Raw genomic sequence first — 15179 nt, 5'->3', positions numbered from 1 at the left:
CATTCTGAGAATCAAGGTGAGCTACGTGGTTCTTATTTTCCTTTGGAAAGACACAGTTCTTTCAAGTACCCCTAATAAGGTTGATGGCGCCTAAGAACGATCTGTAACAATATACGGTATAAACACTCAAAACCTGAAAGGGGCCGTCCGCGGAGGCTTTGAGTTTTTCGTGTCACAGGCTCTGACCGAGCTTCCCTGCCTGGGGTAGACTCTTCCTAAGGCTCACTTCTACAGTAAATGTAATTACACTTTAATGCTATTCATCGCATTCTGTCACTTTTTCCATTGCTCCTATTTTTAACGCACACAATGGGAACATTTGTCCTCTGATTCACTGAGCGGTTTTAGGCCAGGAGTCTGGCTTTTAAAATGACAGTACCCTTAATCCTATCGCTGACGTTTCAAATGAAATAACAGCCTGTAATTAAAACAATGGCGCACAGGCAGCCTCCGTGGGATAAGAATAGCAACTCTGCATGGAATTCAGGTAATGGGATTTATCAGCAGCTGTGCCAGGAGGCAGGGATGGAGAAGCAGGCTCTGGTCCTGGTAGTGTGGCCTTTGCAAGTCACTTCAAAGTCCTGAGCGGCAGTCCCTATGAAACAGGCATGAGTTCTTAGAGCCCTTTCAGTTAGGCCTACCCAGCAGAGTGAACAAAGTCAGCCTGAGACTTCTGCTCCTCTGGAAGAACCCCGGCGGCCTGCTCATTCCAGCAATGCACATGGGACATCCAAAGCTGCTGGGGCCATTGGGACCCCCGTCAGAGCAAATGTCATGGAGAAGTGGGCTCTATGTCCTCTCCCCCTGAGTCTCAGCCAACTTGTGCCAGCTTCAACTTCTAGAGTGTAGTGGGTGTGATGCTCTGTGATGTCCCAGGCTAGGTCACAAAAGGCCACATACCCTCTTGAGCTCTTCACTTGCTTACTCTTGGGACACTCCATCTTGGAATCTAGCTTCTGTGACATGCAGAGCCAGAGACATGAGGAAGGGGTGAACAGGTGCACCAGCCAACAATCCCAGCCGAGCTAAGCCTTCCAGCCACCTCAGCCTGGCTCCAGACATAGCGGGGATGACTCAGCCTCAGCCACCTGACTATCTCCCAGCATTTTGTTTATTTGTTTATTTTGTTTTTTGTTTTTTGGGGTTTTTTTTTGTTTTTTTGTTTTTGAGACAGGGTCTCCCTCTGTCACCCAGGCTGGAGTGCAGTGGCGTGATCTCAGCTCTCTGCAACCTCAATCTCCCAGATTCAAGAAATTCTCCTGCTTTAGCCTCCCAAGAAGCTGGGATTACAGGCGTGCACCACCATGCCCTGCAGATTTTTTTTTTTTTTCTTAGTAGAGATGGGGTTTCATCATATTGGCCACACCAGTCTCGAACTCCTGGCCTCAGGTGATCCGCCCACTTTGGCCTCCCAAAGTGCTGGGATTACAGGTGTGAACCACCCTGCCCAGCTCTCTCCCAGTGTTTTGAGCCTCCCTTGTTGAGGCCCCAGACATTGTGGAGCAAAGGCAAGCCCCGGCCACATGGGTCATGGAATTTGGGAGCATGACCCAAAGGGTGGTTGCTCATGCCCCTAGGTTTGTGATGGGTTGCTGGGTAGCAAAAGCAGCTGGAACTCCAGATCTGACGTAAGAGTTTATGTAATAAGCACTTATTTAGCTTGCTGTGTACAAGACCCTGTCCTAAACAAAATGTAAATATTAATTTGTGTTATAATTAAAATTAATCTCTATAACAGGTCTGTGAGGTCCATACTATTACTGTCTATATGTTATAGGTAAAGACACTGAAACTCAGAAAAGTTAGGTAACTTGCCCAAAGTCACACAGCTACAAAGTTGGAAAGACAGCATTCAAACTGAGGCCACAGAATGCATGCCCCCCCTTTTTTTTTTTTTTTTGACAGAGTCTTGCTCTGTCCCCCAGGCTAGAGTGCAGTGGCACGATTTCAGCTGACTGCAGTCTCTGCCTCCTGGGTTTAAGCAATTCTCCGCCTCAGCCTCCTGAATAGCTGGGACTACAGGTGCCCGCCACCACACACGGCTAATTGTTTTTTGGTATTTTTTAGTAGAGGCAGGGTTTCACCATGCTGGCCAGGCTGGTCTCGAACACCTGACCTCAGGGGATCTGCCCGCCCTCAGCCTCCCAGAATGCTGGGATTACAGGCGTGAGCCACCATGCCCAGCCCAATGCATGCTCTTAAACATCTTGGCAAGTACTTTGCTTCTGCTCAAATCTTTATGCATCGACTCCCCCTACAGCCTCTGGTAACCACCCAGGATTCTTTGTTTCTTTCTGCCTTGCCTTGATAGGAAGTGATTGGGGGCTCCAGGGAAATCCATCTATTTTGCATATATTGAGAAAAAATCTAATAAAAAGGTACCGTCTCCCTAGGAAAGGGCAAGTTCATTATGCATCTTTCAGATCAGCCTCCTGATGACTTCTGGTCCTGACCTGATTTCTTGGAGGCCCCAGGCAGGGGCTAATTTACATCTTTGCAGCCATGCATGCAACCAGAGATTGCTTCTTCAGCAGCACGCTCCCACTTAGCAGTCGTTTTCTTTGGGTACACTTTGAGTTCCCAAGTTTTTGTGAGCTTACTCAGCAGGCCTGCTGTCTCCAGGAGAGGACACTGCATGCTAGTGGCCTTCAAGAGCCTTGGGCAGCTCTTAGGGGCTGGATGTGTCTGCTTCTGTAAACATTCATACACACCCACTGGCACATCCTAATCAATCAAGTACAGTGCTTTGTGGCCTTCTAGCAGAAACTCTTTTTTCTAACTCTACTTCCGCCATTTAAAAGTTCTTCCTAGAGCCATGGGGTCAGATCCTGATTGGAGTGCCCTTAGATCATGTACAAATCACTTACAAAAGTCTCCTCCACTCTAGATACGTAAAAATCCTTCCCACCGGGCGTGGTGGCTCGTGCCTGTAATTCCAGCACTTTGGGAGGCTGAGGCGGGCGGATCACACGGTCAGGAGATAGAGACCATGCTGGCCAACATGGTGAAACCCCGTCTCTACTAAAAAACAAAAAATTAGCCAGGCATGGTGGCAGGCGCCTGTAGTCCCAGCTACTTGGGAGGCTGAGGCAGGGGAATCGCTTGAACCCGGGAGGCAGAGGTTGCAGTGAGCCAAGATCGCACCACTGCACTCCAGCCTGGCCACAGAGGGAGACTTTGTCAAAATAAATAAAAATAAAAATAAAATAAAATTTAAAAACTCCTTCCCTTTGGTTGATCTTTATTTTCATTTTCATTTTTTTATTTTTTTGAGATGGGCTTTCACTCTGTTGCCCAGGCTGAAGTGCAATGGCAGGATCACAGCTCACTGCAGCCTCAACCTCCCCAGGCTCAGGTGATCCTCCCACCTCGGCCTCCTGAATAGCAGGGACTGTAGGCATGTACCACCATGCTGGCTAATTTTTGTATTTGTTTTTTGTAGAGACAGGGTTTCACCATGTTGCCCAGGTTGGTCTCAAACTCTTGAGCTTAAGCAATCTGTCTGCCTTGGTCTCACAAACTGCTAGGATTATAGGTATAAGCCATTGTGCCAGGCCCAGTTGGTCTTTTTTAAACAAATAAAAGTCTGAATAAAAATGATGTAGCTTCTTACCACCTACTGTTCTACCTGCGGAATAAAAGAAACAAACATTAATTTAAACGTAATTGCCAAGAGAGGGCCTTCAAACATCATTGATTCTTCCTTCCTTCCATCCCTCCCTTCCTTGCCCCTTTTTTTCCTTAAATTATGTGCTTACCAGTTTTAGGGTAGGAACTGTGAGAAGTCACAAATACAGGAGAACACTGGGAAAATTCTGGGAGGAAATTGCATCTATGTGATAGAAGCCACCGCTCTATAAATCATCTCAAGCCCATCCTGCACGACGCAGAATTCATTTTGAAGAGATTCCCTCCCTATGTATCACTTGCCCACTGAAGCATAAAAACATATCCACTAACATAAAGTTAATTTTCCCCAAACTTCTCACGGCCCAGATTATGCTTGGCGGAATATAAGCCACTGGATCTGCCGAGGCACGTTAGGGAAGGTGAAGCAAGGAGGGTGGGAGGGAGTCCTCAAGTTCAGAGACTTCCATTCTGCTTCATGGCCTGCGCCTCTCTGGTTCTGTTTTTCTGATACTCATTCTAGCCCCACGAGAAGTGGAAAATGTACCTTGAACGCCAGTGACCTTCATCCACTCTCTTTGAATGTGGTCACATGCTGCCTCTACGGGCTGGACATTATTCTAAAATAATTCGCCTCTTGGAATCCCCGAGGATAAAAAGAGTAACTCAGACACAACACAGCTCAGCACGTGGGCAAACATGGCTCCAAACGCCTCTTTCCATGTTGATGCTCTGCCTGTAACTTAGAGGGTGGGTCCATTACACGAGTTTATGAATACTCTGAGGTAACCCGGTTGAGTGTGATGCAGTAGAGGTTGTAGATTTTAAAGAGGCAAAGAACCCAGAATTTCATACAGGTGGAGGAGAGTTGTCTGGAAAGTGATAAAGGTCCCGCTGTGACAGCACAAAGCCCTCCTCTGCTTTATACTGCAAGACTCACCTCTGGCTAAGAGACCACAAAGGTAAAAGGATGATCTAGAGGAGGAGATGAGTGTTTTTTAACATCCTAAGAAAACTGTGAGAGTACTATTAGAGAAAATAGATTATACAGGGAGGATGGTGTAATGGTGGAAACATAAGAGGAAGAAAAGTATATGACATTCTCTAAATAAGAGCATTAAAAAATGTCATTTAAGAGTCTCCCCAAATTGTCCTAAAAACCTACCTTAAGAGTTATAAGTCGGCCGGGCGCGGTGGCTCAAACCTGTAATCCCAGCACTTTGGGAGGCCGAGGCGGGCGGATCACGAGGTCAGGAGATCGAGACCACAGTGAAATCCCGTCTCTACTAAAAATACAAAAAATTAGCCGGGCGCGGTGGCGGGCGCCTGTAGTCCCAGCTACTCAGGAGGCTGAGGCAGGAGAATGGCGTGAACCCAGGAGGCGGAGCTTGCAGTGAGCCGAGATCGCGCCACTGCACTCCAGCCTGGGCAACAGCGTGAGACTCCGTCTCAAAAAAAAAAAAAAAAAAAAAAAAAAAAAAAAAAAAAAGTTGTATTTTATATATATTCCAGGGATATTAACAGCCTTTTTCTTCTCAGGAAGTTAGTATATTCAATATTTTAAATGTCAATAAACAGATTCAGAGAGTTGAAGATCTGCCTTCAAAATTGAAAGCTACAAGGGTCAAGTTAAAATAACCTAACATACCTTCATCCATTGTGGGATAAAACTACAACATTTCGTGGGTTCTAAGCATCCTCCCTTCATTATTAATATCTCTGAGGTCAGTGTGCATCTTATGGTTACTGTGGCAGGTGGCAGCTGTGATCAAGTTGTCACAGGCCGGGCACGGTGGCTCACGCCTGAATCCCAGCACTTTGGGAGGCCAAGGCGGGTGGATCACAAGGTCAGGAGATCAAGACCATCCTGGTCAATGTGGTGAAACTCTGTCTCTACTAAAAATACAAAAATTAGCTGGGCGTGACGATGCATGCCTGTAATCCCAGCTACTCAGGAGGCTGAGGCAGGAGAATGACTTGAACCAGGAAATCAGAGGTTGCAGGGAGCCAAGATAGTATCACTGCGCTCCAGCCTGGCGACAGAGCGAGACTCCATCTCAAAAAAATAAAATAGAATAAAAAGTTGTCACTGCATGCCACCTTCTGGTGGGATCAAGAAAGCACCAGCATCAAAACTAGCAGAAAAGACACTAGAGCTGGACTCTTAATGGAAGGACATTTTTAGGAATACCTTCACCAATTTACAGGAAGACCTCGTGTTATTGCACGTTACATATACGGTATTTTTTTTTTTTTTGCAAATTGAAGGGTTGTGGCAACCCTGAATCAAGCAGGTCTATCAGGGCCATTTTTCCAACAGCTTGTGCTCACTTCATGTCTCTGTCACATTTTGATAATTCTTGCACTATTTCCAACTTTTTCATTATTGTTATATCTGTTAGGATGATCTGATCAGTGATCTTCGATGTTACTGTTGCAATGGTTTGGGGCGCCACAAACCACGCCTATAGAAGATAAACAGACTTACTCGATACATGTTGTGTGTTCTGGCTGCGGCACAGATGGGCTGTTTCCCTCTCTCTCTCTCTCCCTCTCCTTGAGCCTCCCTATTGCCTGACACACAGCAGTTTTGAAATTAGGCTAATTGGTAACCCTACAACGACCTCCAAGTGTTCAAGTGAAAGGAAGTATTGGACATCTCTCACTTTAAATCACGATTTAGAAATGATTAAGCTGGCTGGGCGTGGTGGCTCAAGCCTGTAATCCCAGCACTTTGGGAGGCCGAGACGGGCGGATCCTGAGGTCAGGAGATCGAGACCATCCTGGCTAACACGGTGAAACCCCGTCTCTACTAAAAAATACAAAAAAAAAAAAAAAAAAAAAACTAGCCAGGCGAGGTGGCGGGCACCTGTAGTCCCAGCTATCGGGAGGCTGAGGCAGGAGAATGGCGTAAACCTGGGAGGCGGAGCTTGCAGTGAGCTGAGATTCGGCCGCTGCACTCCAGTCTGGGTGACAGAGCGAGACTCCGTCTCAAAAAAAAAAAAAAAAAAAAAAAAAAAGAAATGATTAAGCTTTGTAAGAAAGGCATGTCAACAGCTGAAACAGGCTCAAAGCTAGGCCTCTTGCACCAAACAGTCAGCCACGTTGTAAATGCAAAGGTTAAGTGATTGCAGGAAATTAAAAGTGCTACTCCAGTGAACACGTGACGGATAAGAAAGCAAGCAGTCTTATTGCTGATATGGAGAAAGTTTTAGTGGTCTGGATAGAAAATCAAACTAGCCACAAGATTTCTTTAATCAAAGCCTAATCCACAGCAAGGCTCTAACTCTCTCCAATTCTATGAAGTCTGAGAGGTGAGAAAGCTGCAAATGAAATGTTTGAAGGTAGCAGAAGTTGGTTCGTGAAGTTTAGGGAAAGAAGCCATCTCGGCTGGGCATGGTGGCTTGCACCTGTAATCCCAGCACTTTGGGAGGCCTTGGTGAAGTCATGAGTTTGAGATCAGCCTGACCAACATGGAGAAACCTTGTCTCTACTAGATAATACAAAATTAGCTGGGTGTGGTGGCGGGCACCTGTAATTCCAGCTACTCTGGAGGCTGAGGCAGGAGAATCACTTGAACCCAGGAGCCAGAGATTGCAGTGAGCTGAGATCATACCACTGCACTCCAGCCTGGGAGACAGAGTGAAACTGTCTTACATAAATAAATAAATAAATAAGCCATCTCCATAACACAAAAGTGCAAGGTAAAGCAGCAAGGTAAAGTGCTGATGTGGAAGCTATAGCGAGTTATCCAGAAGATCTAGCTAAGGTCATTGATGAAGGTGGTTACATTACACAACAGATACTCAGTGTACATGAAACAGCCTTCTGTAGGAAGAAGACACTATATAGGACTTGCATAGCTAAAGAGGAGAAGTCAATGCCTTGCTTCGAACTTCAAAGGACATACTCTTTTATTTGGAGACAAATTCTCTTGTTAGCAGCTAATGCAGCTACTAACTTTAAGTTGAAACCAATGCTCATCGACCATTCCAAAAATCCCAGGGCCCTTAAGAATTAGGTGAAATGTACTCTGCTTGTGCTCTATAAATGGAAAACCAAAGCCCGGATAATAGTGTATCTGTTTACAGCATAGTTTACAAAATATTTGAAGCCCTACTGCTCAGGATAAAAAGATTCCTTTCAAAGTAGTACTGCTTGTTGACAGTGCACTGGTTACCGAAGAGTTCTGAAGGAGATGTACAAGGAGATGAATGCTGTATTCATGCCTGCCAACACAACATCCATTCAGCAGCGCAGGGTCAAGGAGCAATTCTGATGTTCAAGTCTTATCATTTAAGACATTTATTTCATAAGGCTATTGTTGCCATGGATAGTGTTTCCTCTGATGTGTCTGGGCAAAGTAAATTGAAAACTTTCTGGAAAGGATTCTTCATTATATATATATTTTTGGATATATATATATGTGTGTATATATATATATATATTTGGATATGGAGTCTCTCTTTGTCACCCAGGCTGGAGTGCAGTGGTATGATCTCGGCTCACTGCAACCTCCGCCTCCGGGTTTCAACCAATTTTCCTGCCTTAGCCACGTGAGTAGCTGGGATTAGAGGTGCCCACCGCCACGCCCGGCTAGTTTTTGTATTTTTAGTAGAGACGAGGTTTCGCCATGTTGGCCAAGCCGGTCTCGAACTCCTGACCTCAACTGATCTGTACTGATCTGTCTGCCTCGGCCTCCCAAAGTGCTGGGATTACAGACGTGAGCCACCGTGCCCAGCCAGATTCATCATTCTAAATGCCATGAGGACACTCGTGATTGATGGGAGGAGGTCAAAACGTCAACATCAACAGGAGTGTGAAATAAGTTGATACCAATCCTCCTGAATGACTTTGAGGGATTCGAGACTTCAGTAGAGGCAGTCACTGCAGATGTGGTGGAAACAGCAAGAGAACTCGAGTTAGAAGTGGAGCCTGAGGATGGGACTGAATTGCTACAATCTCATGATCAAACTTTAACAAACAGGAAGTTGCTTTTTACGGATGAGCCGAGGAAGTAGTTTCTTGAGAGATGGAATGTACTCCTGTCGAAGATGCTGTGAGCATTGCTGAAATGACACATTCCGCTGTTGAATATTCCGCAAATGTACTTGATAAAGCAGCAGCAGGGTTCGAGAGGATTCATCCAATTTTGAAAGAAGATCTACTGTGACCAAAATTCTATCAAACAGCCTTTCGTGCTACAGAGAAATCTGTCATGAAAGGAATCAAGGCCGGGCGCGGTGGCTCAAGCCTGTAATCCCAGCACTTTGGGAGGCCGAGATGGGTGGATCACGAGGTCAGGAGATCGAGACCATCCTGGCTAACACGGTGAAACCCCGTCTCTACTAAAAATACAAAAAACTAGCCGGGCGAGGTGGCGGGCGCCTGTAGTCCCAGCTACTCAGAAGGCTGAGGCAGGAGAATGGCGCAAACCCGGGAGGCGGAGCTTGCAGTGAGCTGAGATCCGGCCACTGCACTCCAGCCCGGGCTACAGAGCAAGACTCCGTCTCAAAAAAAAAAAGAAAGGAATCAACGAGGAAAACTTCATTGTTGTCTATTTTAAGAAATTGCCCCAGCCACCCCAACGTTCAGCAGCCACCACCCTGATCAGTCAGCAGCCATCAACAGTGAGGCAAGGGCTGGGTGCAGTGGCTCATGCCCGTAATCCCAGCATTTTGGAAGGCCGAAGTGGGCAGACTGCCTGAGGTCAGGAGTTCAAGACCAGCCTGGCCAAAATGGCAAAACCCCACGTCTACAAAAAATAAAAATAAAAATTTGCCACGCATGGTAGTGCGCACCTGTAGTCCCCGCTACTCGGGAGGATGAGGTGGGAGAATCGCTTGAGCCCGGGAAGTTGAGGTTGCAAGTGAGCTGAGATCGTGCCACTGAACTACAGCCTGGGTGACAGAGCAAGATTCTATCCCCCAGCCCTCAACCACGCCACGTATACACACAAATTGAGGCGAGACCCTCTACCAAAAAAAAAATACAGCTTGCTGAAGGCAAGATGATTGTTAGCCTTTTTAAATCAATAATGTGTTTTTTAGTTAGGGTATACACTTTTTTTTTTTTTTTTTTTTTTTTTTTTGAGACGGGGTCTTGCTCTGCCGCCCAGGCTGGAGTGCAGTGGCCGGATCTCAGCTCACTGCAAGCTCCGCCTCCCAGGTTTACACCATTCTCCTGCCTCAGCCTCCGGAGTAGCTGGGACTACAGGCGCCCGCCACCTCGCCCGGCTAGTTTTTTTGTAATTTTTAGTAGAGACGGGGTTTCACCGTGTTAGCCAGGATGGTCTCGATCTCCTGACCTCGTGATCCGCCCGTCTCGGCCTCCCAAAGTGCTGGGATTACAGGCTTGAGCCACCGCGCCCGGCCGGGTATACACTTTTTTACACACATTTAATAGTCTACAGTAATCATATAATGTAAACATATTTGTCACACATACTGAGAAACCTAAAACTTTGTGTGACTTGCTTTATTGTAATAATGAGTCTGGGACTGAGCCTGCAAATCTCTCTCTTATGCCTGTATTTTACCTTTAAAAAAAAGTATGCACAAGAGGGATATGTAACAAAAATCTACACTCCATTTTGCCCTAGCAAGATCTCTTAAACATATAAAATAGAACCAAGGGAGCAGTGTGAAGAGGAGGCGAGAACGACTCCCCGACCGACCGAGCCCACGTGCTGCTGCGTCCTGGCCCAGCGTCTGTGTCCTGCCACTGTTGCTGCCGTCACCACCATGCCCAAGAGAAGGGCTGAAGGAGATGCTAAAGGAGATAAAGCCAAGGTGAACGACGAACCACAGAGAAGATCCACAAGGTTGTCTGCTAAACCTGCTCCTCCAAAGCCACAGCCCAAGCCTAAAAAGGCCTCCGCAAAGAAGGGAGAGAAGGTACCCAAAGGAAAAAGGGAAAAGCGGACGCTGGCAAGGAGGGGAATAACCCTGCAGAAAACGGAGATGCCAAAACAGAGCAGGCACAGAAAGCTGAAGCTGCTGCAGATGCCAAGTATAGTGTGTGCATTTTTGATAACTGTGTACTTCTGGTGACTGCACAGTTTGAAATACTGTTTTTTACCATGGTTTATAAAAATGCAGAATTTTGTTGTTGTTGTTGTTTTTAAGCTGTGTTGTTAGCACACAGAACACTTCATTGTTGCTTTTGGGGGAAGGGGCATATGTCACTAGTAGGATGTCTCCGAAGCTGGATTGATGTGGGGAAAACACCTTTCCCTTCTAGTTTTGAGACACTTCCTCTGGGCTCCCAGGAGGAGGGAGTCCCTGACTTTGACACACACGGCCACCTCGGCACAAAAGCCTTGTGGTGTGGAAAAAAATTCATTTTTATGTCCTCTTCTCCCTTTCCATCTTTCAGCATACACTTAACCCCCTTAAGCCCAGACATCTGTTGGGACCTGACCCCTAGTCATTGGCTACCAGTGTGTCAGGCAATCCGGACTTTCCAGTGGTGCCACTGAGATGGCACCTGTCAAAAGAGCAGTGGTTCCATCTCTAGATCGTGGATCTTCAGACACATTCTACCATTTTCATTTCACTTCCGGAAAGTCAGGGTCGGCTTGTGAAAAGTTGTGAAACAACATGCTAAATGTGAAATGTCAACCCTCACTCCACACTTTCCCTGTTCAGAGCATCAGCTGAAGACTTCATTGGGCTTTATAGTGGCTTTCTGATTTCTGGTAGTCCATTGAAGAAGGGAGTTTGAAAGTTGTTGTATACTGTTAACAATGGTCTACCCACGTCCTGCCTGAAGTATCATGATTGTTTATGGAAAGTATCTTTCATAAAGCTGCACACAGTTTGGCTTGAGAAAAAAATAAATAAAACCAAGCTTCATGCAGGTTCGGACTCATGCTGCACCACCAGCATCCACTCTGGGTCATCTGTGAAGTCATTCTCCAAGGCACAGACACTTGCTCAGCCTTGAGTAAGGACAGCCCAGAAGTGCAAGGCAGTGCACTCCCTTGGGGCACCCTCAAGTGGCGGAGGCCAGGGTTGGGTGATAAAGCAAGATCCTATCTGTGGGCGGACAACTCTGGGAGGTCATCCACATGCTGCTTAGAAGTCTTAAAGGGATTGAGTTTCCACTGCCACCAGCCCTGACCTCACATTCCCACCCTTCTGTCAGCTTTTCCCTTTCCCTGCCTGTCTCTCAAAGCCCTCATGCCTTCATCTTTGTTTTTTTGTTTTGTTTTGTTTTGAGACACAGAGTCTTGGTCTGTTACTCAGGCTGGAGTGCAGTGGTGCAAACTTGGCTCACTGCAACCTCCACCTTCCGGGTTCAAGGGATTCTCCTGCCTCAGCTTCCCAAGTAGCTAAGGCTATGGACGTGCGCCACCACACCCAGGTAACTTTTGTATTTTTTAGTAGAGATGGAGTTTCACTATATGTTGGACAGGCTGGTCTCAAACTTCTGACCTCAGGTGATCCGCCTGCCTCAGCCTCTCAAAATGCTGGGATTGCAGGCGTGAGCTACCACGCCCAGCCACATGCCTGCATCTTTGGATCTCCTCTTGAATAAACTGTACCCAAGTCCCCACTCAGGCTCTGCATCTGGGCAAACCCAAACTAACACCTATGTGTCCCTTTAGTTCTGGCACTTTACTATAGACACATGACAGTCAAGAACTGAGTATCACCTTTTCTTATAGGAGTTACAATTTCTTCTTCTTCTTCTTCTTTTTTTTCGAGACAAAGTCTCTCTCTCTCAGCCAGGTTGGAGGGCAGAGGTGTGATCTCACCTCATTGCAACCTCCGCCTCCTGGGTTCAAGCAATTATCCTGCCTCAATCTCCCAAGTAGCTGAGATCACAGGTGTATGCCACCACACCTGGCTACTTTTTGTATTTTTAGTAGAGACACGGTTTCGCCATGTTGGCCAGACTGGTCTCGAACTCCTGACCTCAAGTGATCCACCACTGCCTCAGCCTCCCAAAGTGCTGGGATTACAGGGGTGAGCCACTGTGCCTGGCACAATTTCCATTTTGATGTGATTCATGAACTGCCATATTTTAAAATAAATTTATTTTTTTAGTATAGTTTTAGATTTGCAGAAAAATTCAGAAGCTAGTCCAGTGAGTGCTCATATATCCTGTATCAGTTTTCTCTCCTCTTAACATCTTACATAAGCATGGTACACCTGTCACAATTAATGAATCAGTATTGATACATAATTAGTAACTAAAGTCTACCTGCTTTCAGAGCTCTGTTGTTTCTGACTGAGGTTCTTTTTCTGCTCTAGGACCTTATCCAGGACACCACATTCCACTTACTAGTCAGGTCTCCTTAGGCATCTCTTGGCTATAAAAGTTTCTCAGATTTTCCTTGTTTTTGATGACCTTGATAGTTTTTCTGGTCAGCTATTCTTCAGTTTGGACTTGTCAGATGTTTTTGTTTTAATTGTGGTTTGCTTTTTTGGAGGAAGACCAAAGAAGTAAAGCATCATTTTCATTACATCACACCCAGGGTCCATACTACCAATATGACTCATCACTGTTGATTTTTACCTTGATCACCCAGCTGAGATAGTGTTAGGATTCTACACTGTAAAGATGCTCTTCCCAGCCGGGCACGGTGGCTCATGCCTGTAATCCTAAAACTTTGGGAAGCCAAGGTGGGTGAGTCATTTGAGGTAAGGAGTTCCAGACCAGCCTGCTCAACATGGTGAAACCCCATCTCTACTAAAAATTAAAAAAAAAAAAAAATTAGCTGGGGGTGGTGTTGGGTGCCTATAATCACAGCTACTGGGGAGGCTGAGGCAGGAGAATCACTTGAACCCAGGAGGCGGAGGTTGCAGTGAGCTGAGGTTAAGCCACTGCACTCCAACCTGGGCGACAGAGCAAGACTCCAACTCAAAAAAAAAAGGTACTCTTCCCACCTCCCTTTTCATACTGTACACTTTGGAAGGAAGTTACTATGGACAACCACCCCTTCAAAAGTGGAATACTTTAAATACAGAGTATACATTATTTGGAATGTTGCCTGGGTGATGGTCTCTTCTCCTCCATTTATTTATTTATTTTCATTCATATATATATATGTGTGTGTTTTTTTTGTTTTTTTTGAGAGGAAGTTTCGCTCTTGTCACCCAGGCTGGAGTGCAAAGGCGTGATCTCGGCTCACAGCAACCTCCGCCTCCCCGGCTCAAGCAATTCTCCTGCCTCAGTCTCCTGAGTAACTGGGATTACAGGCGTCTGCCACCACGCCTGGCTAATTTTTGTATTTTTAGTAGAGATGGGGTTTTACCATGTTGGCCAGGCTGGTCTTGAACTCCTGACCTCAGGTGATCCGCCTGCCTCGGCCTCCCAAAGTGCTGGGATTACAGGTGTGAGCCACCGTGCCTGGCAACTTATTTATTCAATCATTTCTTTATCAGTATGAACTCATAGACATGTACTTTATATTTTGGGTTATAATCCATTATTTATTTAGTTGCTCAAATTGTTCCAGCATTAGCCTTTGGGAGATCTGTCAGTTGGCTCCTGGACCTCTGACATATTCAAATCATTGTGGTTTTGTGTTTATTTTGTTCAGCAGTGTTTTGCTTTCTGGAAATACAAGATGCTCCAAGCTTATCCTGTGTATTTCCTGCTCCAGTTTTAGAATCAGCCATTTCTTCGAAGAGCATTGGTTCCTTTTTTGGAGAATGAGAATAGAAATCAAGATCTGAGTAGCAGGTGTATTCTTTGCTACTGGGGTGTCATTCCTTTTTAAGCCTCCCTCAACTGACAGAACAAGGAAACGTGTGTATATACTACTCCATGCATATACATTACCTAAATATTTCTGTTCATAAGCATCTGTGTCTATATTAAACTAAACAGGAGTGGCCAGGCATGGTAGCTTATGCCCGTAATCCCAGCACTTTGGGAGGCAGAGGTAGGTGGATCACCTGAAATCAGGGGTTTGAGACCAGCCTGGCCAACATGGTGAAACCCTGTCTCTACCAAAAATACAAAAATTAGCCGGGCACGGTGGTGGGCACCTGTAATCCTAGCTACTTGGGAGGCTGAGGCAGGAGAATTGTTTGAACCAGGAGGTGGAGGTTGCAGTGAGTTGAGATCGCTCCACTGCACTCCAGCCAGGGTGACACAGTGAGACTCTGTATCGAAGACAAAAACAAAAACAAAAATAAACAAAACAAAACCTAAACAGGAGTTCATGGTGATGACTCCAACTCTAATCTATTACCACATGGATTATTCTCACTTACACTCACCTTTGCCCCCCACTTATCTGTAGCCTCTCACACTAACAGTGACAAACCTGGCTCCCACCATCTGCCATCTATGTATTTAACTGTTCGATTCTCTGTGTATGTATAGCAGTGTTAAAACTGTTAATTCAAACCCATGTGATAAATGACTTTATCAACTAGAGACAGTGCTTGTGTACAGCTTCTTTTGCCCTTCCCCTCATGGATTCCACTCATTTCCAGTGCTGCTTAGATTAGCACATTTCCTGCAACCCCTTCTGTGAGGTTGTTTCATACGTTTGTAATGCACTTAGATTGTCTTGTCCCATTCTGCATTCA

The 15179-nt window shown here is 45.8% G+C and overlaps 1 pseudogene; it reads left to right on the top strand.

The window, feature by feature from the left end:
* The first annotated feature begins 10247 nt into the window (after positions 1 to 10247).
* On the top strand, positions 10248 to 10753 carry LOC126933815 (non-histone chromosomal protein HMG-17-like; annotated as a pseudogene).
* Positions 10754 to 15179: the final 4426 nt, after the last annotated feature.

This window comes from Macaca thibetana, chromosome 13, assembly GCF_024542745.1.
Source record: "Macaca thibetana thibetana isolate TM-01 chromosome 13, ASM2454274v1, whole genome shotgun sequence".
NCBI classification, from domain to species: Eukaryota; Metazoa; Chordata; class Mammalia; order Primates; family Cercopithecidae; genus Macaca; species Macaca thibetana.
This window is presented reverse-complemented; position numbering and strand designations above follow the sequence as displayed.